Below are 23169 nucleotides of genomic sequence, written 5' to 3'. Positions count from 1 at the left end.
GGGGAAAGCAACCTTTTTCTCCCTTTTCCTTCTCCAGCGCCCCCCCACCTCCCAACCCCCTACATCACGTCCAGCCCCGTCCGGCCCAGCCAGGAATGTGGTCCTGGATTGGCTCCTTGGAGTGGCTCGGCGTGCGTCCAATCAGCTGAGCGCGGCCGCGGCGGTCCCGCCCCCGGCACGCTCTGGTTGGCTCGTCCCTGCGGAGGCGGGGCGGCACGGAGGGCGGTACCTGGGCGGTGACGTCAGCTCCCGGCGCGGAGGCGGCGCGGGCTCCGGAGAGGCGCGGGCTCGGGACGCGGCGCGGGGCGGCGCGGGGCGGCGCAGGGCGGGTGGGGCGGGGCAGCCGCGGACTCACTCGGCCGGAGCGGGCGTGGGCTGCGGACGTCGGAAGAGGGGACCTCGAAGTTCGGGAACTGGAGCGGAGGGCGGCGGCCACTCCCAGGTGAGGCCCGGCGCGGGGACGGAGGGCGCGGCCAGGGCGCGGGCCTGGCGGGCTCCTCGCGTGCGGGTGAGGGTGCCCGGTGTGTGTGTGAGGTGTCTTGTGTGCGTGCGGGGTCTGTGGGGGGGGTGTGAGGGCCGTGGGTGTGGGCGGGGTGCGTGTGCCGTGTGTGTGTGATGGGTGTCGTATGAAGTGTGTGCGGTGTGTGTATGTGTCGTGTGTAACCCAAGGGAAGGGGATCACCTCTATGGGGAAGGCTGTTGTACTTAGCTCCCCCCCTATAACCCTGGACTCCTGGACATGTAGGTGGGGTGGAGTGCAAAAGTGGGGAAATCTGAAAGTGTGTGCCACCCTCCACAAAGACTCGTGCAACGTGGACGCAAGAAATGGAACTTTCTGAGAGGAGGGAAGAAGTTTGGGATGTTTTTTTTTCAGTTCTTCTATGGCTGTTAATGTGTTACTGAAAGTGAAAAAAAGCAGGCATTCATACATATGTAGATATACAATATATATTCATATATGTCATTTATATGAATAATACGTCTTTGTCTATTTATGCAAATTGATTGCATTATTTATGTTTTATGTTTATTGTATATTTGCTAGTAAATATATTAAAAATTTTAGATCCACAATGTTAATATATAAATATATAGGTAAACATTTGTCAACATATATAATTCACATCTGTATTCGTATTCATAAATATAGTCATGTATATACTTACATGCTTATATATTGAAGAATATTTCAGTGTATTTGCATTTCCCTTATGGTTTGCTAATATACTGCTTAAATGAAAAAGTATCAATGTAATTCTTTTGTATACAGATCAATGTTAAATATCCTAGTAGAATAAAAAAAATATATATATGGGTAAATATATATATATATATCAATCTAGTTCCATCTCCTTTATGGCTTGTTTATATATTGCTTATCTGAAACAATATGAATGTGATTCTTATGTTTACATATTGTGAAATGCCTAGTGGGTAGTACAGCTGAATGGGAGGAATTCCCTTGGGTGCATTCGTTCACAAGCTGGGGTGGGGCTGGTCTCTGTGGTAAGCTTCTAAAATGCTAGTGTGAATTCCCTGCTAATGTTCCCCTGGCTGCCAGCTTGGTGCTCCCTAGGCTTGGGGCAGACTGCTGCTGCTGATCTTAAGATCTGTTTTCTGTAGCTGTTGGAAAGGAGGACATGGGGCTTCTCCTTGTGTTTTCAGGGATCCTTTTACAGAGAGGAGTTCAGGGAAATGTGGGGGTAGGTGTGGCACACAACCTCTTAATTATAGGGACCAATCTAACCTGTGGCTTTCTTTCAGTGAGAACTGGAGAGCAGTGGGAACAGAACTAGACTTGAAAGTGAAGTTTTCTATGCAGAGGAACAGATTGTTGGTTGGGAGGAGAAACGTTATTTGAAAGATACTTAAATGGAAGGGCTGGGGATGTGGCTGAGTGGTAGAGCGCTCATCTAGCATGCATGAAGCTGTGGGTTCCATTCCTCAGTACCATATAAAGAGAAAAAGCCAGAAGTGGCCCAGTGGATGAACTGACAGAGTGCTAGCCTTGAGCAGCTCAGGGAGTTCAAGCCCCAGGACTGGCCAAAACAAAACAAAAAACTAAATGGAAGATTTTGATTGCATTTCCTGTTTCAAACCCCTTTCCTGTCTGGTTTGGTGCATTGATTATTAGCTGGGTGTTCACTTATTCTGGGGAATGAGTGAACACTAATTTGAACATTGGTTTATCAGTGCCCTAAGAATCCATGGGGGGTGGGGGGGAGTATGAGCCAGATGTTACTGGTGCCTCACACCTGCAATCTTAGCTGCTCAGGAGGCTGAAATCTTGAGGATCGCAGCTCAAAACTAACTCAGACAGGAACAATGTCTTTGAGACTCCTATCTACGATTAACTATGGCTCAAGTGGTAGAGTGCTAGCCTTGAGCAAAAATGCTAAGGGACAAGTGCCCAGGCACTGAATTCAAGCAAATACGGCCAACATTCTTGAATCCAGTTTCCACCGTCTCTCAAGATAGCTGCTCTGCAAGAAAATTGCACTGTTAGGCTTGGAGGAAACGGGTGTGGATTTCACAGTGAGTCGAAAACTCCATCCCAGGCTGTGACCAAAAGGCATTTCCAGGAGATGGGAAAAGAAAGAAATCACCGTAAATCACTCATAAAGTCAGGAAGTGTGGGGAAAGAGAACTTTGTAGGTGGATTCTCTTATCTTTCTAGTCAGATGACTTCAGAGCTGGGGGAACTGTGTGATTTTGTTTGGCTGTTGTCTGCTGAACACCTGGGTCTGTATTGTTTCAGTTCCTGGGGGAAAAAAAACAAAAAACAATATGGGGTTTTGGAAAAGGGAACATGAGATTTACTAGAAAGACCAGAATATTTCAGCTTTGATTTGTGGTTTGAATGAACATACTGATTGCAAATAGTTCTGTCATAAGGTTAAGATTTTTTTTTTTTTTTTGTGGGTCATGAGGCTTGAACTTAGTCTGGGTACTGTCCCTGAGCTCTTCAGCTCAAGGCTACCATTCTACCCTTAAACCAAGCCCTACTTCCTGTTTTCTAGAAGTTAATTGGAGATAAAAGTCTCAGGTCTTTTTGTGCCCAGCTGGCTTTGAATCTTGATCCTCAGATCTCAGCCTCCTGAATAGCTGGGATTACAGACGTGAGCCAACATACCTGGCTTCAAATAACATATTTTTGGCTTTTTTATTTTTTGGGGTACTGGGTATCGAACCCAGGATGTTGCACTTGCTAGACAAGTGCTTTGCCACTGAACTACATCCTAGCCTCTATCAAGTAAGATATTTTTTTGTGTGAAAACATTTTGAAAGTTGCCAACAAGATTTTACTAAAAATGTGATTTTGCAGAAAATGAATCTGATATGTGATCATTTTCTTTGGTAGGTATCAATAGAAGTTACTTTTTATTTTGGATGAAGTGCTTTAACAGAAGTTAAATTTTTCTGTTTTTATACCAGTTTTTCTCTTTAAGTTCCATGAGAAGAAGGTAAAATGTACTGTATTTTGCAGTGTATGCTTAGTATGTGCATGCATGCACATGTGTGCCAGTATTGGGCGTTTTCTATCCAGAGCTTGCACTCTACCACTTAAGCCACAGCTTCACTTCTGGCTTTTTGCTGGTTAATTGGAGATCAAAGTCTCATAGAAATTTCTGTCTGTAGTTTAGAACTTTGATCCTCAGATCTCAGCCTCTTGCATAGCTAGGATTACAGATGTGAGCCATCAGTGCCTGGCTTTGCAGTATTACTTTTTCAATAGGAGAGAGGTATGGAGTTTATGTAGGCTGAAAGGGAGTTTCTATAGGCTGAGAGCTCTCTGTGGCCTTGGCTGAGAAGAGTATTCAGGCTGCAGCTTGTAAAATAGTTAAGCAAAAAGTATCTTTAGTATGTTATTATTATTGTTGCTGTTGTTTTGGTTGTTTAGGAAAGCTGATATGTGAATCTTTGGTAACAGGTCAAACTTCAGTTTTCAGTGACAAGACTGTTTGCAAAGCTGGGTGCTAGTGGCTTACTCCTACAGTCCTAGCTAAACTCGAGAAGCTACAATCTGATGATTCTAGTTCAGTGCCAGCCTGGGTGGGAAAGCCTGTGAAACTCTTAACCAGTTAACTAGCAAAAAGCCAGAAGTTGAGAGCCGGGCGTGGTGGCTCACACCTGTAATCCTAGCTACTCAGGAGGCTGAGATCTGGGGATCTAGGTTCAAAGCCAGCCAAGCACTAAAGTCCGAGAGACGCTTATCTCCAATTAACCACTAGAAAACCAGAAGTGGTGCTCTGGCTCCAGAGATAGGGCAGTAGCCTTGAGCTGAAGAGCTCAGGGACAGCACCCAGACCCAGAGTTGAAGTCCTACTACCGACCAAAAAAAAAAAAAAAAAAAAAGCCAGAAGTTGAGCCACATAGCCACATACAGCTTAAATAGTAAGAGTGCCAGCCTGGAGTAAAAAGCCAAGCAAGTGATGGCAAGTGATGTCCCATGTTCAACTGCCAGAGTACTTGACAGTGCACACTGATACCAGCACAGTGTTAACAGATAGTGACTGGGTTCTTCGGTTAAGTGAGTAGCTCCTGGGAAGAACTCGCTGGACCACTGGGGAACGCGTTAACTCTTATGTAATACTGTGCTGTAACAGTAAATGTCCCCTGTGTCATCTTGCTTTTCTGTGCCTAGGATATGGCTCTCTGCTGTCCTTTTGTTGGCTGTCACCCTTCTCTCTGTGTGTGGAACTTTGTATAAATGTCATTTGATTACTACAGAATTGTATTCGTTTCCTATCTATCTACCTATCTACCTATCTATCTATCTATCTATCTATCGTGCAAGTCCTAAGGGCTTGAACTCAGGACCTGGGCTCTATCCCTGAGCTTTTGAACTTATGGCTAGTGCACCACTTAAATCATAGCCCCACTTCTGGTTTTTCTGGTAGTTAATTGGAGATAAAAGTCTCAGACTTTCCTTTCTGGGCTCGCTGTGAACTGTCATCTTCAGGTGTCAGCATCCTGAGTAGCTAGAATTGATTACAGGTGTGAGCTACTGGCTCCAGGCATGTGCTAATTTCTTATGGTAAAGGTTTATTGAGTTTATTTAAACTTCGAACATCTATTTGGAGGTTCTAGCAGTGCTGCCAAGTATTCATGTATCTCTATTTTGTTTTATTCATTTATTTATTTTGTGAAAGTACTGGAGCTTGAACCAGGACTTGTACTCATGCTTGCTTGGCTTTTTCACTAAAGACAGGTGCTCTGCCACCTGAGCCATGTCCCCACTTCTGTCTTTTTGCTTGTTAATTGGAGATAAGTCTCTTGGATTTATCTACCCAGGCTGGCTTTGAACTTTGATCCTCACATGTTAGCCTCCTCAGTGGCTGGGATTCTAGGTATGAGCCACCAGCACCTGACTGACCTATTTTGTTCCCATGGTCACTTGACAGTGTCTTGCAGTAGCACAGATACTGTCCTGACGTTGATTACCATTTTCTAAAGATGCCGATTGTTTGTTTGAATTGGAATTTGAACGTGTTCTCCTCTTCCTTGCCTATTAATTTCTTCTGAACAAACCCAGTGGTGAGTCAGGGGAAGTGCCCCTGAGCCAGTGAGCACAGGGGAGAGAATGTGTGAAGTAATCTGGGTCGCAGTGTTTTTCCTTGGCCCAGCTGCTCTGCATTTTTTTTTTAAATTAAAAAAGGATGTTTTTCCGTCCTCCACCTCTGCCAAGGTGTGATTTTACAACATTGAGAAAGCTTCTAAACATAGAATTACCAGAATATACAGAAGTCTGTTTTCCAGCTTTAGTTGAAAAAGTCAAGTGTCTTAGAAAAATTGATTGGCTATGGTGTATGGGTAAAGTAGGCTAGTTAGGTGCTGGTGGCCCACTCCTATGATCCCAGCAGCTCCCGAGCTGGGATCACAGTTCAGTACCAGCCTGGTCAGGAAAGTTTGTGAGCCCTGGTCTCCATTTAATCATCAAAAAGCAAAATGTGGAGGTGTGGCTCAAGTGGTAGAGTGCCAACTGTGGGTGAGAGTGCCAGGTCCTGAGTTCAAGTTCTGGAATCAAACAGTGGTGACCAGAGTCTGTTGTCCTTCCAAGCCATGTGATGTGGGTTAATTAAATCTGTGAAAGTAGCAGTGGCTGGTGGTCATGGGGGTTAAATATGGACACGTCCAAATATGGACACGTCTGTGGAGTTCACACACTCATTTTCCTGGCAGATCATTCGTAGGCATTGATGGCGGGTAGGATTATGCACTGAGCATCTGGCAAAGAGTTTCTAGCTGGGGAAGAAGTCCTCTTAGAGATGTGAGGAAGGATAAAACTTGTCTTCCCTTTGCAGAGGTAGCTGTGCTTTACACATAACCATAATGAAAGGGAGAGTTTAGAATACTATTTAACTTTTAAAAACATGAAGTTGCACAGATGTTTACTGTATATGTACATATATATATATATATATATATATATAGTTAATTTTATTTTATTTTTTGCCAGGCCTGGGGCTTGAACTCAGGGCCTGAGCACTGTCCTTGGGCTGTCTCAAGGCTAGTGCTCTACCACTTCCAGAAAGCACTTTTCTATGTATGTGGTACCGAGGAATCAAACCTGGGTCTTTCTAGGCAAGCACTCTACCCAAATTTACAATTATGGTTTATGTTTGTCAGTACATGAAAACTGCTAAATGGACTGTGCGATTAGAATGTCAGGGGACTTTATTTGTGTGTGTTGGAACTGGGGCTTGCACTCTTAGTTTTTTCGTTTCTTTTTGCTTAAGGCTGTGTTCTGCCATCTGAACCACACCTTCAGTTCTGGCTTTTTGCTGGTTAATTGGGTGTAAGAGACATTACATTTTCTGCCCATGATAGGTTTGAACTTCCTGAGTAGCTAAGATCACAGCCATGAGCCACTGGTGCCTGGCCCATTTATTACTTTTTTTTTTTTTTTTTGCCAGTCCTGGGGCTTGAACTCAGGGCCTGGGTACTGTCCTTGCACACCTTTTGCTCAGTGCTACCCTCTGCCACTTGAGCCACAGTGCCACTTCCAGCTTTTTCTATGTCGGTGGTACCGAAGCATTGAACTCAGGGCTTCGTGCATGCTAGGCAAGCACTCTACCATTATGCTATGCCCCTGGCCCTCATGTATTACTCTTGAAATACAAAATATATTAGTTTCAGAAACAGTCTGTTGGGTCTTTTGGAGATTGTGGAGAAGCTTGATTAGAACTAAGAGAAAGGCTGATTGGGATCCCACTGGAAGTGGTGGGATTTGAGTGGGCCTTGATGGGGAAGGGATTTTGCAGAGGTAGTATATGGGGGAAATGTGCTTTCTTGAGTTTGAAACGAAATGTAGTCTAGACTGAGATTGGGTTTAGGTTAAGGCAGACAGATTGGTATTGTTCAGGAAGGTAAGATACAGCAGGCTAGACCATAGATTTTTTTTTTTTTTGGCCACTCCTGGGCTTGAACTCAGGGCCTGAGCACTGTCCTTGGGCTTTCTCAAGGCTAGAGCTCTGCCACCTGAACCTCAGCACCACTTCTGGCTTTTTTTTTTTTTTCCTTATGTATGTGGTATCAAGGAATCAAACCCCGGTCTTCATGCACGCTAGGCAAGCACTCTACCACTAGGCCAAACTCCCGGCCCATGTAGATTTTTTTTTTTTCCAGTTGTGGACTTAAGCTCAGAGCCTGAGCACTGTCCTTGGACTTTCTCAAGGTTAGAGCTCTACCACTTGAGCCTCAGCACCATTTCTGGCTTTTTTTTCTATGTATGTGGTACCGAGGAATCGAACCTGGGTCGTCTTCGTGCATGCTAGGCAAGCACTCTACCACTAGGCCAAACTCCCGGCTCGCATGTAGATATTTTTTAAGGAGAGTCATCAGGTGCTAGCGGCTCATGCATTTAATCCTATTTTCTTACAAGGCTGGGATCTGAGGATCATGGTTTGAAGCCAGCCTGGGCAGAAAAACCATGAGACTTTTACTACTCAAAAAACTAAAAGCAGGAAGTTCCACTGTGGCTTAAGTGGTCGAGCACAAGCCTTGAGCAAAAGCAGCTCAAAGCTGGGAGTTTGGCCTAGTGGTAGAGTGCTTGCCTACCATGAATGAAGACCTGGATTTGATTCCTTGGTACCACATACATAGAAAAAGCCAGAATTGGTGTTGTAGCTCAAATGGTAGAGCTCTAGCTTTGAGAAAGCCCAAGGTCAGTGCTCAGGCCCTGAGTTCAAGCCCCAGGACTGGCAAAAATAAAAGCTCGTCTTGAATTCAAGTCCCATGGCTGGCACACACACACATACACACACACATGCAGAAATATGATGGGGTCTAGCTGTCAGGGCATTTCATTAACTTGGAGAGCAGTTGGGTAATGCAAGAGATCTGGAATTTAAACAGCAAAAACTAAGGAATATTACAGGAGGCAGTGGCCAGTTTGTCTGACTTTTCAGGGAGTTAACAAGTGTGGTGCAGTAGCCTGGTTGGAAGACAGGGAGGAGCCAAAATGAATCAGGAACTGTATGTGAGGAGCCACAGTCTGACAGTGGGTGGAGGGCAGCTGCTTTGGCTTGAAATCCAAGAACCCTTCTTTATCTGGGGTGGAAGAACGCCCCTAGGCAAAATGGGAGAAAGGCTAGGGAAGGGATGCTGTTTACTGCAGGGAGCGGCTGCTTTTCTGAGTGCACCGGAAACCAGTGGAAGGAAATCCATAGACACTCCTGTTCAGAAAGGCTGGCTTTAGGGGCAGAGGGAAAATCTGACATAATGACAGAAGGCTCTCATCTAAATCCGAAGTGACATCTTTTTGCCAGGCCATGTCTCCAGGCACAGAGTTAACTTACTGAAGTGGAAAGTAGTTAGTGGGACAGAATAGAAGAAAGTCTGAAATTAGACAAAGAGAAACTTGACTATGTTTGCAGGAGGAATTTTTAGACAACTAGACTTAATGGTTCACAGACCAGCTTCTGGAGGGGAAATTAGTGCTGAGTGGTGACAGACAAGCCTCTCTGGTGCCATAGACAGGACTGGATTGAAATAGAATCACCAGAAAACATTAAATATGCCCTGACAAGGTTGTTATTAGTATTCATTTTAACTACTTATTCCCAGTAGGATCTTAAGTTGGAAAGACACACCAGGGACCTACACTGGTGTCTCATGCCTATAATCCCAGCTACTCAGGATTGTGTGTGCGAGCATGTATGTGTGTGCTCGTACACACACACACACACACACGCGCGCGCGTGCAAAGAAAACACATTAAGTACATATTAGGCACCAGAAGAAATGTTGTGGCATAACATCAGAGTGATGGAGAAGAGCACTGAAGCAATCCAATAATTAAAAGTGTGTTGAGACTCTGGCTGTGGCACACACCTGGATTCCTTGCTACTCAGAAGGCAGAGATCTGAAAAGCATGGTTCAGAGGCCGCCTAGGCAGCAGGAAAGCCTGTAAGACTCTTGATCCCCAGGTAACTACCAAAAAAAGCTAGAGATGGAACCAATACATATTGGTGAGGGAACTCAGGGCCTTGCATTCTTGCTTGGCTTTTTTGTTTAAGTAGTGGACCACTTGAGTCACAGCTCTATTTCTGGCTTTTTGGTGGCAATAAGAACCTCATGGGGGGCCAGGAGTTTGGCCTAGCATGCACGAAGACCCGGGTTCAATTCCTCTGTACCACATACATAGAAAAAAAGCTGGAAGTAGTGCTATGGCTCAAGTGGTAGAGAACTAGCCTTGAGAAAAGCCCAAGGACAGTGCTCAGGCCCTGAGTTCCAGCCCCACGACTGGCAAAAAAAAAAAAAAAAAAAGAACCTCATGGACTGTTTTGCCCTGGCTGGCTTTGAACTGCAGTCCTCAGATCTCAGCATCCTGAGTAGCTAGAATTATAGGTGTGAGGCAGCAGCACCCAGCTGGTCCAGTGGTTTTCAAGGGAGGTAATTTTTGACTTGTAGGGCTCTTTTGACAATGTCACTACCTGAAACTTGGAGTATCTGATGGTGAGATCAGGAATCTCATCATCTTCCTGTGTACAGGAAAGCTATATCCATTGCTAACACCCCCCCCCCAACCTTGCAATAGTTATTTGGCTCAAAATGATCTTGGTGTTTGGAAACCTGACTTTCTAGGGTTTTTTTTTATGACCCTGCAGAGACTACCAGACTAGCTTGGAGAGACTCCTAAAAGGACTTAATTTCAGTCACATCTGTGATTGCTCCCAGGAAACGCCTCTTGCTCATTGTTCTATTACTCCCCTGTTGGAATGGTGACATAGACTCTGGAGATTGTTTCTGTTACATTGTATGCTACCATCAGCTGGTCCGGGTTTATCAGGGCTGTAAAAACAATGATTGATTTTTAGGATGTTTCTAGTAAACCTCTTGCTTACTTAACCAGTTTGTTCTGTGAAGATAGTTTTGCTATGCAGATTTAAATCCTCTGATGGAAAAGAGTTGGGTTAATGAATTCCTAAAGTATGTTTTGCTGTGTGGGACGTGAGAAGTGTTTGTTTTTAAGAAGCCTGATGTTTTTCTAGGCCTAATTGTCAGGCAGAGGATCTCTCTGAGGGCTAAGTTACCTGCCAACTGAAGTGGGTGGAGGGCTGTGGCATTTCCATCTATTGTTTATTGTGCATTTAAACAAGATTGTTATTTAAATTTTCCCCTTTTTAAAAATATGCTGATACAGCAGCTTAAACTTAACTCAGGGTCTCATGTCCTTCCTGGGCTTTTTTTTTTCCTACCTCAAGGCTAGTGCTCTGCCACTTGAGCCTTGATGGCTCCACTACTCTGGCTGCCTTTGAATCACAAGCCTCAGATCTTAACCTTCTGAGTAGTCAGGATTACAGGTGTTAGTCCTTAGGGCCCAGCTCACCTCAACATTATCAGGCTAAATAACCCTTTGTATCCCAGTTGATTAGGAGGAAACTCTCTGTGAAAGTGTCATTAAAACTCAGAGCTTCTGACTCCAGGGCTGAGCTGCTCCAGTTAGGGACAATCTATCTTTGTAATTTGTGCTTGTAATTGTTGTATGGAACTATTAGGCAGAGGGTAGCATCAACTCCTTTTAAGTTTCTGAGATCCCAACCTGGTTTGTTAGCACAATAACTTTGATCCTTACTCAGCCTGAGCCTTGGTTTTCATACCTACAAAATGGAAATAGCGACCACCTAGTATGAATCATAGAAAGATTGACTTACAGTGCTCTGGCCTGTAATCCTAGCTATTTGGGAGGTTGAGATCTGAAGATGATGATTGGAATCCAGTTGAGGCAGGAAAGACTTGCCAGACTCTTTTTTTTTTTGCCAGTCCTGGGCTTGAGCTCAGGGCCTGAGCACTGTCCTTGGACTTTCTCAAGGCTAGCACTCTACCACTTGAGCCTCAGCACCATTTCCAGCTTTTTTCTATGTATGTGGTACCAAGGAATCAAACCCGGGTCTTCGTGCATGCTAGGCAAGCACTTTAACCACTAGGCCAAACTCCTGGCCCCACTTGCCAGACTCTTATTCCTCATTAACCAGCAGAAAGCCAGAAGTGAAACTTTGTGACTCTAGTGGTAAAGTGCTAGTCTTGACAGAAAATGCTAAGCAACTGTATGAGGCCCTGAGTTCAAGCCTCAGTATCAGTACATATACAGACAAATTTTAGAATAATAGGTAAATGTTCTTGGACTTTTCTTTCCAGGCCCATTTACTTTCCTCCTCAGTAGATGTTCTTTTCTTTTGGGGATGAGCCAGCTTGCTTCTCTGAAATCCATGTTTTGTCTTTCATCACAGCTCTCCTGAAGGAAAGTGACCTGGTCAGCCTTTACACATAGCTGGAACTTTTGATATCATTCGTGGATTTGTTGATATCCATCCTTTATAAATATTGAGGTTATAAAATAGCCTTACAATCTTACAGAAAAGGCAAAGTTGTCTTTGGGTGCTAGTGGCTCCCACTGATAATCCTAGCTACCCAAGAGGCTGAGATCTGAGGTTGAGAGTTCAAAGTCAGCTTGGGTAGAAAAACCCAAGAGACTCTTACTTCTGTTTAACCTGCTAAAAGCCAGAAATGGAAGTGTGGCTGAAGCACCAGCCTTGAGTTAAAAAGCAGAGAGTGGGAGGCCCTGAGTTCAAGCCCCAGTACTTGTGTGCACATGCGCGCGCGCGCGCACACACACACACACACACACACACACACACACACACACTCACTCTCTCTCTCTCTCTCTCTCTCTCTCTCTCTCTCTACAGAGTTGCAAACAATCCAGAAGAGAAATGTTGCTAGGTAAGTTTTTATTTACCATGCTATTTACAAGTTAGATTTAGTTGATTATACTATACCACATAAAAATAACTCCACTAATACTAAATTTGTTCCTGCCAAAGGCATTCAACACAAATAGCCATTTAACTTGTGCTGAATATATATTCAAACTTTACCATTTTAGTAAGTGTAGCCAAATATTATAAATATTCTTAGAATTATAACCCAATAAAGTCATCTTTTGGCAACCTTTTTAAAACATGTTTTGGACCTGGTTATTTATTTACTTACTTACTTAATGTTGGTACTAAGTCTTCAACTCCGGGTTATGATACCCTCTCTTGGCTTTCTTGTTCAAGGTTTGTCCTCCATCCCTTGAGCCTCAGCTCCACTTCTAGTTTTTTGATGCTTATTTGGAGATCAAAGTCTCATAAACTTTTCCTGTCTCAGGCTGGTTTTGAATGTTTTTTTTTCTTTTAAATTGTATTTATTTAGAAGCATTCAGAGTGTCAACAAAACAGTTGCAACTTTTTTCAATTACAGAGTGGTATTCAGTTAACAGAACAACAATTATTTTGTATAAGCTGCGTTAGACAACTGAAAATGAAAAAATTATATATATAATTAATTTGTGCTGTGCACTAACAAGAACCTGTTTTAAATTTCCATGCCAGTTTACAACCTCCATACTGTATCAGGCAAGGTTAGTGGCTATTGAAAAGACCACAAGGCCAGGGTAGTGTGTTAACTGTACAAAAAATAAGACTGTACAGTTTAAAAACAAATCTTACACAGCCTCACATTTCAATTTTTTTTTCTTTAAAAGCACTGAATTGTGTACGGAGGGGCGGTTAAATGCTTTATAGACAAGAGGAAAACTGCACTAGAACCAACTTATCATCATCCTCTTCATCTTTCTCATCTTTCACCTTCCTTATCTTCCTCCTCTTCCTTCTTTTTCTTGCTCATTTCAGCCTTCACAACCTTTTTTTTTTTTTTTTTTGCTGCTGTATATCAGGCTTTCTTTTAGCTCGGTGGGCAGCAATATCCTTTTCGTATTTTTCCTTCAGCTCAGCAGCCTTCTTCCCATAAGGCTGCTCGTCCTCTGCAGCAGTGTTGTTCCACGTTTCGCCCAGGTTTTTTTGCAACATCACCAATAGACAGGCCAGGACATTTAGAGCAGAACAAGAAGATGCCGAAGGAGCCTCTTAACTACACTGGGATCCTTGAACTTCTTTGTTTCCCCTTTAGGTGGGATGTAGGTTTTCATTTCGCTGTCGGCCTTGGCCACGTCTTCAAATTCCCCTTTCTCTGTAGCAGACATTAGAAAACTGAGAAGTTGACTGAAGCATCTGGGTGCTTCTTCTTGTGCTCCTCCTGGCAAGTTTGCGCAAAGAATGCATATGATGACATTTTGTCTCTTGGCTTCTTAGGATCTCCTTTGCCCATGTTTGGTTTTTCCTCCCAGAGGCACCGAGTCCTCCGGGCCTGTCCCGCCCTCACTTGCTCCTGCGCTGTCTCTGTGGAACTCAGTGCACTTCAGTGGCTGTGAGAGTGGGAGCCAGATGCAGCCTCCTGACACTCTCTGCTCTGTAACATTCGGTTCTGAACTTTGATCCTCAGGTCTTGGTATAATGAGTAGCTAGGCTGACAGGCATGAGCATCAACATCTGGCCACTTCATATCACTTTGGGTATTAGCCCTTTGAATCCAAACCTGGATGGATAGAGCCATATAGCAAGTTTAACCAGGAATGAACGGAGTGATTTATCTCTTATTAGCACTCCTAGAAGCTGTAATGCTTCCATCCGACGCTGAGCCATGAAAATCCCCATCGAATCACTTTAGTTCCCTTGTGAATGCCCATTTGGCGTGGATAAGTGCCTCAAATAAGAACAGGCACTTAAGCCACAGCTCCACTTCTATTTCTTTTCTTTTTTTCCTGGTTAATTGGAGAGAAGACTCTCATGGACTTTCCCGCCCAGACTAGTTTTAAACCTTAATCCTCATATCTCAACCTCCCGAGTAGGAGGATTATGGGAGTGAGCCACCAGCCCTTGGCTCTTCTCCATCTTTTCAAAAGGCTCACAAGTGTGTATTTCTGGATGTGTTGTGGTTAGTATGGGATAGCTCTGGCATAGTTGTTGCAGTGACAGTTGTTGGCTGTGCCTTTTCATGGTGACTCACATCTGGAAAGGAGGAGAATGTTTCCTACCTACTATGTGCTTGCAGAGTTAAATGTTGTTAGGCAAGACACTGTGAGTGTGCTAGTACCTGAGCTTGAACTCAAGGCTTTGTGCTCTTGTTGGGCTTTTTCTCCCTAAGATTGGTGTGCTGTCACTTGAACTACAGTTCTTTTTTCAACTTTTTGGTTGTTCATTGGAGATAGAAGTCTCTTGACTTTGCCAGGGTTAACTTTAAATGGTGATCCTCACAGGATTACAGGCATGAGACACCAGTGCTGCGCAGAGCTTTTGCTTGTTTTAAGCCAGTGTAACCTAGACCTTGGAAGCAACAGGACAGACCGGAACCACGCAGACTTCTGTTACTCGGATGTGATACTATAGGTGCTGGACCTCAACTGAGCAGCAGGATTAAGTGCTCAGAACCATTGTTGTTGAATGCCAAGAATCAGGAGTTATAAAAAGCACCTTCCCACAGTCCCAGTACCCACTATTCAAACTTTGAAGCTGAACTCAACCATAGCAGTTGAGATCAAAATTTCTAACGGACCACTTCCAGAGGAAGTCAGACTCTGACCCCATGTGGAGGCTGGCTAGAGTCCCGGGCTGTGGATGGGGTATGAAGCCGTCACAGGATTGCGTTCACACATTAACCCTGTGGAAGGCTCCTGTATTTAAGCTATACCAACAGTATCATCTGCACGCTTGCAGATTAGCCAAGAATTTGTTTTTTTTCGTTATTTTTATTTTTTTGCTACTCCTGGGGCTTGAACTCAGGGCCTGGGTTATGTCCTTGGACACTTTTTGCTCAAGGTTAGTGCTTTGCCACTTGAGCTACGGCGCTACTTACAGCTTTTTCTGTCTATGTGATACCGGGGAATGAAACACAGGGCTTCATGCATGGTAGGTGAGCCTTCTATCACTAGGCTACACTCCTGGCTCTAGCTGAGAATTTATATGAACCCTGGTGCTGGTGGCTCATACTTGTAATACCAGCTGCTCAGGAGGGTGAGAACTGAGGATCCCTGTTTGAAGCTAGCCTGGGAACAAATGTCTTTTTTTTTTTTTTTTTTGCCAGTCCTGGCTTGCACTCAGGGCCTGAGCACTGTCCTTGGGCTTTCTCAAGGCTAGAGCACTACCACTTGAGCCACAGCCCCACTTCTAGCTTTTTCTATGTATGAAGTAACCAAGAAATTGAACCCAGGTCTTTGTGCATGTTAGGCAAGCACTCTACCACTAGGCCAAACTCCTGGCTTATGGACATGAATGTCTGTGAAACTCTTATCTCCAAGGAACTACCAAAAAAAAAACTAGAAATGGAGCTGTGGCTTAAGTGGTAGAGCACTAGACATGAGTACAAAAGCTCAGGGACAGTGCCCAGAGCCTTAGTTTAAGCACCAGGACTGAGTCATACAAAACTGATTTATATGAATAATGGATTGTTTTGTAAAGTATATGGAATTATTTACTCAGCCCCTAAGCATTTTCTGTGTACAACACATTGGACTCATAAAAGTACAAAAAACAAAAGTCAGTACTGTTAGAAAATATATAGTTATAAGCTTTTTTTCCCTTCCCTAATGCCCCTACTGGGACTTAGACTCAGGGCGTTATGCCCTTGTTTAGCTTTTCTACTCAGTGTTAGTGCTTTACCACTTGAGTTATACCTCACTCTCAGATTGGCTTTTTGCTGGTTAGTTGGGGATAAGAGTGTCTCAGATTTGTCTGTCCAGACTGGCTTTGAACCATGATCAGTCCTCAGCCTCCTGAATAGCCAGGGTTATAGGCCTGTGCTGTTGGTACCTGGCTTGTCTAAGCTTTTTATACAAATTATACATTAGGAGCTTATATGGTTATTTTGTTGCTTTAAGTTATAATAAGTTATGATTAATAATATTAGTATAGTATAGTAATGCTGCCCGTTTTAAATAATTTGCCCCAAATCAAACATATAATAATGCCAGTAGGGTACCTTAAGACACCATGGATTGTATGATACATTCCAGTATATGAGACATTAAAAAGTAAAAAGAGTTACTGGCACGGTGGCTCACACCTATAATCCTAGCTACTCAGGAGGCTGAGATCTGAGGACTGAGGTTCAAAGCCAGCCTGGCACTAAAAAGTCCATGAGACACTTATCACCAATTAACCACCAGAAAACTGGAAGTGACACTGTGGCTCAAGGGGTTGGGCAGTAGCCTGGAGCTGAAGAGCTCCGGGACAGTGCTGAGGCCCAAAGTTAAAGTCCCATGACCGACAAAAAAACAAAAGGTGGAAGGAGGTACCTTTTTACTTACACAGGGTTATACGTATACATATATATTTTTCTAAAATATTGTACACTCAGGAGAGAATTCCAGTGTAGAGTTACACTGGAATACTCAATGTGCAGGTACCTTGAGGGGAGGGGTGGATTTGGGAGAGATGGGAAGAGGTGACACTGATCAGGTTATGTTGCACTCATAAACTTATGTATTGAAATCCTTTTGTATCACTAAAAGATAGTAAACACCAACCAACAAAAAGATGCAGATTAAAAAAGGTTTAAAAGGGTCCAGGATACAGCCAGCAGTGTGGCCTAGTGGTAGAGTGTTTGTCTAGCATGCATGAAGCCCTGGGTTCAATTCCTCGGTGCCACATACTCAGAAAAAGCCAGAAATGGCGCTGTGGCTCAAGGTGGTGAATATAAAGCAAGCCCACATAAATGATAACTTCTATGTATAAGATTTAAAAGAATTGGTGTGTATTGACTAAAGTATAGTGATTTTTTAAAAAGCCACTTGGATATGGGCATCACGACTCCCTCTTTTTCTTTTCTGTGCTGGTAACTGGGTTTGAACTCAGGGCATCATACCTTCAGTTGGCTTTTTCACTCAAAAGATGCTCTATTCGTTGAGTTACATCTCTGCTTTGGGCTTTTTGGTGGTTAGTTGTAGGATGAGAGTCATGGATTTTCGGGTGATCCTTAGATCTAGCCTTCTGACTATCTAGGATTACAGATATGAACCACCAGCATTTAGCTTGGACTTCTTTTCCTTTCTCTCTCCCTCCCTCCTCTGCCCTTCTCTCCCCATATTCACCTGCCTTTTTGTGTGTGTGTATAGGTCCTGGGGCTTGAATTCAGGATCAGGGCACTCTCCCTAAACTTTTTAATTCAAGGCTTGAATTTTACCACTTGAGCCACAGCTTTACTCCCAGATTTTTGATGGTTAATTGGAGATAGGAGACTACCTACTTGATGGCCCAGGCTGGCTGTAAACTGTGATCCTTCTGAGTTGCTAGGATTATAGGCCTGAGCCACCCATGTCCAGCAGCAAGGAAGAGTTTATTTAGGACCATTTTGATAGATGTAATAATGATCAAGGCAAGGGGCTTTGGGCCAAAGCCTAAGTGCAGTGTGGGAAATGAGTATAGGAATGGGAGGATGGAGGTTCCTACAAGGAAATGTCACGAATAAGGGACTGTTTTGGTTAAAGTGATCTAACAGGTTTTGCTGGAGCCATATTGGTGGGGTACAGAACAAGAACCCATTTGATCAGACATAGACTTCCCAGGTCAGATGGTTGACATATTGAGGATGGGGGCTTCTTGTCACCCGATTTAGCTGTTTTCTGTTTGTTTGTTTTTTTGCTAACACAAAATTTTATAAGAAGTAAACAGATGGGCGCAGGAGGAGGCCCAGGAGCTTGTCTAAAGTACAAACTGAGAATCTTTTGACAACTCTGAACCTTGATGTTGAATGACCCTGGGCTAGGAACAGTGGTTGATTAAAATCCCAGCTAAGGGCCGGGAGTTTGGCATAGTGGTTAAAGTGCTTGCCTAGCATGCATGAAGACCCGGGTTCAATTCCTCGGTACCACATACATAGAAAAAAGCCAGAAGTGGTGCTGAGGCTCAAGTGGTAGAGCTCTAGCCTTGAGAAAAAAGTCCAAGGACAGAGCTCAAGCCCAGGACTGGCAAAAAAAAAAAAAAAATCCCAGCTAAAAGCTGGGTGCCCATGGCTCATACCTGTAATCCTAGCTATCGAGGAGGCTGAGATCTGATGATTGTGGTTCGAAATCAGACTGGGTAGGAAAGTCTGAGAGGCTTACCTCCACTAAACTACTCAGAAAGCCTGGGAGTGCACTGTGGCTCAAGTGGTAGAGTGCTAGCCTTGAGCAAAAAGGAGCTCAAGAACAATGTTTAGGCCCTGAGGGAAAACCCCAAGACACACACACACACACACACACACACACACACACACACACACACACACACACACACACACACACACACACACACACACACACACACACACACACACACACACACACACACACACACACACACACACACACACACACACACACACACACACACACACACACACACACACACACACACACACACACACACACACACACACACACACACACACCCCACCCCCCCCCCCCCTAACCCAGGCTTACTGTGTTAGGAAGTCAATGAAATGACAAGGCTGATCTCAACTCCAGGCTTCAACAATGCTGCCTCTATCTCACTGATTCCAGCTGGGCTGTGCCCTGTCTGAATACTGTTTTGTTCTCTGCTCTGTTGGTTAGTTCACCCCTTTCTGCTCCCTGGCTTCCCAGAGGCTAAATGCTATTGGACATTCAGCTGGATAATTTATATATATGCATCTGGAGAGCATGTCGTCTGCCAGATGTGTCCACCTAGATTCCTGTGTACCACGTGTGCCCCACATCCTCCATGGCAGCAGGAATTGCCTCAGAAGCTGTCCATGAAGCTCTTCTATAGGTGGGGCTAATATATATTCCTAGCAGGTGTGATTGGAGAATTCCTTGGACTAATGAGTCCTCCAGCAGCATACAAGTACTGTAGTTCAGTCAGCCATCCAAGGGTAATTGATTTCCTATCAACTGTGCACTCAGGAATTGTTTGAACTGGGTGCTTTGTGAAGTACTCTCACTTGGCTTTTTTTCCCTTTCCCTGCTGGGGCTCGGCCATTTGTGTCACAGCTCCACTTCAGGTTTGTTGCTTGTTTATTGGAGGTAATAGTCTCATGAACTTTTCTGCCTGGGTTGACTTTGAACTGTGATCCTTGGATTTCAGCTTCCTGAGTAGCTGGGATTGCAGGTGTGAACCACCAGCGCCAAGCTAAAAGGCAATTCTTGTGTGTAAAGTTTATGTCCAATCATAGGAAAAGGCTGCTAAGAATAATCCTTACTTTGGGCATTAGGCTTGGGGATCCAGCAGGCATAACCTGGTACCATGCATATCACCTGGACTCAATTTCCTCTTAGGGCATTTGGGTTGATTCTCTGTGAGGACAGACAGGTATGGCAGCCTGTATTAGTCTGGTTCTCCCTGTATTTTTGTTTCCCTTCTAGGCCTTCCACACAGAATGATGATGAATTAAATGTTACTAAGAAAACTGTTTAGCTTAGTACTGGTTGCACATGCCTAGCTACTTAGGAGATCTGAGAATCATGGGTCAAAGGCAGCTTGCACAGGAAAGCTGTGAGACTTTTATCTCTATTTGATGACCAGAAAACCAGAAATGGCTCAGAGTGGTAGAGTGCTAGCCTTGAGCAAAAGAGCTCAGGGACTGAGATCAGTCCCTGAGTTCAAGCCTGATGACCAAAAAAAAAAAAATTAATGAATTAATAAAAATGTTTAAAGAGGCACTTTGTCACCAACTCTTACCAAGTGGCTTGTCTTACATGGAACTGAGCTAGGCTAAAATGCCAGTGTTCCCTGTAGAACTGAATTTGATCCCTAGGGCTGTATCAGGGCACCCATCTAATTAGCATGGTATACATAAATGAGAGTTTACTAAGATTCCTAAACAGAGGAGATATTGTCTACCATGATGTAATTTAAAAAAAAAAAAAAAGTAATAACCAGGCTGCTGGGGCTCACGTCTGCAATCCAAGCTGCTCAGGAGGCTGAGATTTGAGGATTGTGGTTTGAAGCCAGCCAAGGCAGGAAACTCTGATATCCTTACTTTCAATTAACCACCAAAAAGCTGGAAATGGAGCTATGGCTCAATAAAGCCTAATGAAAGCCCCGGAGTTGGAGACCCAGTAGCAAAAATCCCTGCAGGAAGCTTGTGGGTAAGCACAGGCTATGCTGGTACTAATGGAAAGTTAACTTACGCAAGTTAGCACCAGTGTCCAGAGATAAGAGCACCTTTGTGCTGGCTGACTGCTCCCATGGGAGGTGTGAGTGGGAGGTGTGAGGGTGAACTGACCAGAGGCCTGCAGATTGTCATGTTAGGAACAGTTGAGGCTGCTGATAGGGACATTTGTCTTCTTGCCAAACAGGATAGCCTGGTCCTTTGGGGTTCCTGAGGACAGCTGACAAGTGGGGCTTTGGGTTGGGGCAGGGCAGGGTTCAGAGTCAGGACTTACCAGATGCTTCCGGAAGTATCCATGCCAGGGGCCCAGCTGTGGTGTTCAGGCTCTTTTAACAGTGAGTTTAAGTGACTTTGTAAAGCAACCAGCTCTTCCTGACTCATTTATGAAAATAATTGCATTTAGTCTGGGGGGGGGGATAGGGAGGGAGAGAAAGAGGAAGAGAGAGAACAAGGTATGAGAGATGGAAGGAGGAAGGGAGGGAGAGACAAAGGCAGAAAGGAATGATAGGAGAGGGCATATGTCTTGTACATATGAGAGTACACTGGCTTGTTTCTGAGGAGAACTAGAAAGCTCTGGAAATACCTCAAAATCTGGCTTTTCTTCTTTATCTACAGATGCTACTGTGACTAGATTCTCTATTCCTTTCTATGGTTTATGGCAGGGGGCAGGGTCCTAAATAGCAATGATTGTTATATGCAAAAAAAAAAGTTTGGTATAGTTATTTTTCTTGATGTGAAAGCTTAGCCCTTGCTTTGCTCTCTTTGGCAGATACTGTGATTTTCTTTGGTGCACCTAAATCAGGATTGAAGGCAAATTGTGCATGCGTGTGCGTGCGTGTGTGCGCGCGTGTATCTATCTATGTCTAAGTATGTTTTATGTTGATACTTAGGCTTGATCTTGGCCTCATGTTCTTACTTGACTCTTTTTACTCAAGGTTGTAGCTCTACCATTTCTGGCTTTTTGCTGGTTCATTAGAGGTAAGAGTCTTTGGACTTTTCAGTGTGGTCTGGCTTGGAACCACTGTCGGTCTCAGCTTCCTGTAATAGCTGGGATTGCAGGTATGATTACTTGGCTAGAAGGCAAAGGATATTTTGACCCAAGTCATCCTTCCTTCTGTAAGGAATAGCTCACTTGGTTGTAATGTGGCCCCACAGATGTATTAAATATACTATTGAAATAGAGTGAAAGCTCCTACTTTTTATTGTTTACGTAATCTTATTGGCAATTGTATTTACTGTCTTAAGCAAATTGTTTACCATTTTACATAAAATTGCAGCTTATTTTTTTCCATCTGGTATTTATGTCCTTTTACATTTATGCCAGTCATGTAGTTTATTTATATAATATCATAGGTTTATGGTGGAAAGAGATGGCATTTTAAAAAGCTATTACTTGTCAGTGTTAAAAATTTTAGATACAGTGTTTGGAACTCAAACTGTGAAGTTTGCTTAGAGCTGTGAGGAATGAATACAGAATATTCTGGAAATAGCAACTAGCCCAGTGCTAAAGCTGCTTCCTGAATGCATCTGTTGCTTTTGGAGCAAAGTGTTTTCTGGCATTGTTTCGTGCTGGCTTTGAGCGGAGTTTTGGTTCATAGGCTGATCTCAAGATCTGCTGGGCCCCTGCTAGCGACCTAGGAGCTGAGATCTAGAGGACAGTTGTTACAAGCCAGCCTAGATAAAAAAGTTGATGAGAGCCTTATCTCCAGTTAATCAGCAAAAAGCCAGGAATGGAGCTGTGGTTCAAGTGGTAGAGCATCATTCTCGCATGAAAAAAGAGCCAAGCAAGAGTCTGAGGCCTAGGGGCCTCAAGTCCCATTACCAATATGTGTGCATGCATGTGGGGACACACACACACACCCTGAAATAAAAAAAGAAAAGAATGCTCAATTGCTTATCTGTGTTCCAGAAAATAGCTTTGGTATGTGCATCCCAACCCCTCCTCAGGGCCCCAGCACCAGCTTGCCTCTTGTACTTAGTAATTAGAGACTGTGGACATGTTTGTCTTGTACAGAATAGAAGCCTCAGGAAGCATGTATAAAGTGCACCAAGCAGGTGAATTAGGAAGCTATGTTATAGCTTCACTAGAAGCAAAAGGGAAAATTTATTTAATTCAATCATGCTATTAACTCATTTTTCTAGGTAGAACTGATAACCGTCCTAAATGGTTTTATTACCCATTTGGTGACTGGTGATGTTCCATAGAGGGAGGTCTCCAGAAGGAGGGAGGCCTTCGCCTACCTCTTCCTTGGATAAAACCAATCTTTCTTTCTTTTTCTCTCTCTTTCTCTCTCTCTCTCTCTTTCTTTCCTTCTTTCCTTCTTTCTGGCGCTAGTTCTGGGGATTGAATTTAGGGCCTCGGCTCTGTCCTTGAGCTTCTTTTTGCTCAAGACTATAGCTCTACCACTGGAGCCACAGCACCCCTTCTTCTTATTCTATTTTCTTTTAAGTATATTTTTGCTTGTTTGTTTTTTGTTTTTGTTTTGGCCAGTCCCAGGGCTTGAACTCAGGGTCTGAGCACTCTCCTTGGGCTTTCTTAAGGCTACCACTTGAGCCACAGCACCAACTCCAGCTTTTTCTATATATGTGGTACCAAGGAATTGTACGTGGGTCTTCATACAGGCTAGGCAAGCACTCTACCACTAGGCCAAATTCCCA

At 43.9% G+C, this 23169-nt stretch overlaps 1 protein-coding gene across 10 annotated transcripts in view; it reads left to right on the top strand.

Moving 5' to 3' along the window:
* The first annotated feature begins 352 nt into the window (after window positions 1-352).
* Ppfibp1 (PPFIB scaffold protein 1) overlaps window positions 353-23169 on the top strand; it is a 122736-nt gene continuing 99919 nt past the window's right edge. For all 10 annotated transcript variants that reach the window (XM_090319213.1, XM_090319205.1, XM_090319197.1 and 7 more), the window contains exon 1: window positions 353-442. The gene's annotated coding sequence lies outside the window, so the exon portion shown is untranslated. The remainder of the gene's footprint in view (window positions 443-23169) is intronic.

This window comes from Megascapheus bottae, chromosome 2 (assembly GCF_031878675.1).
Source record: "Megascapheus bottae isolate mThoBot1 chromosome 2, mThoBot2.hap1, whole genome shotgun sequence".
Lineage (NCBI taxonomy): Eukaryota > Metazoa > Chordata > Mammalia > Rodentia > Geomyidae > Megascapheus > Megascapheus bottae.
Note: the sequence above shows the minus strand (reverse complement) of the source record. Positions and strands in the feature narration are given on the sequence as shown.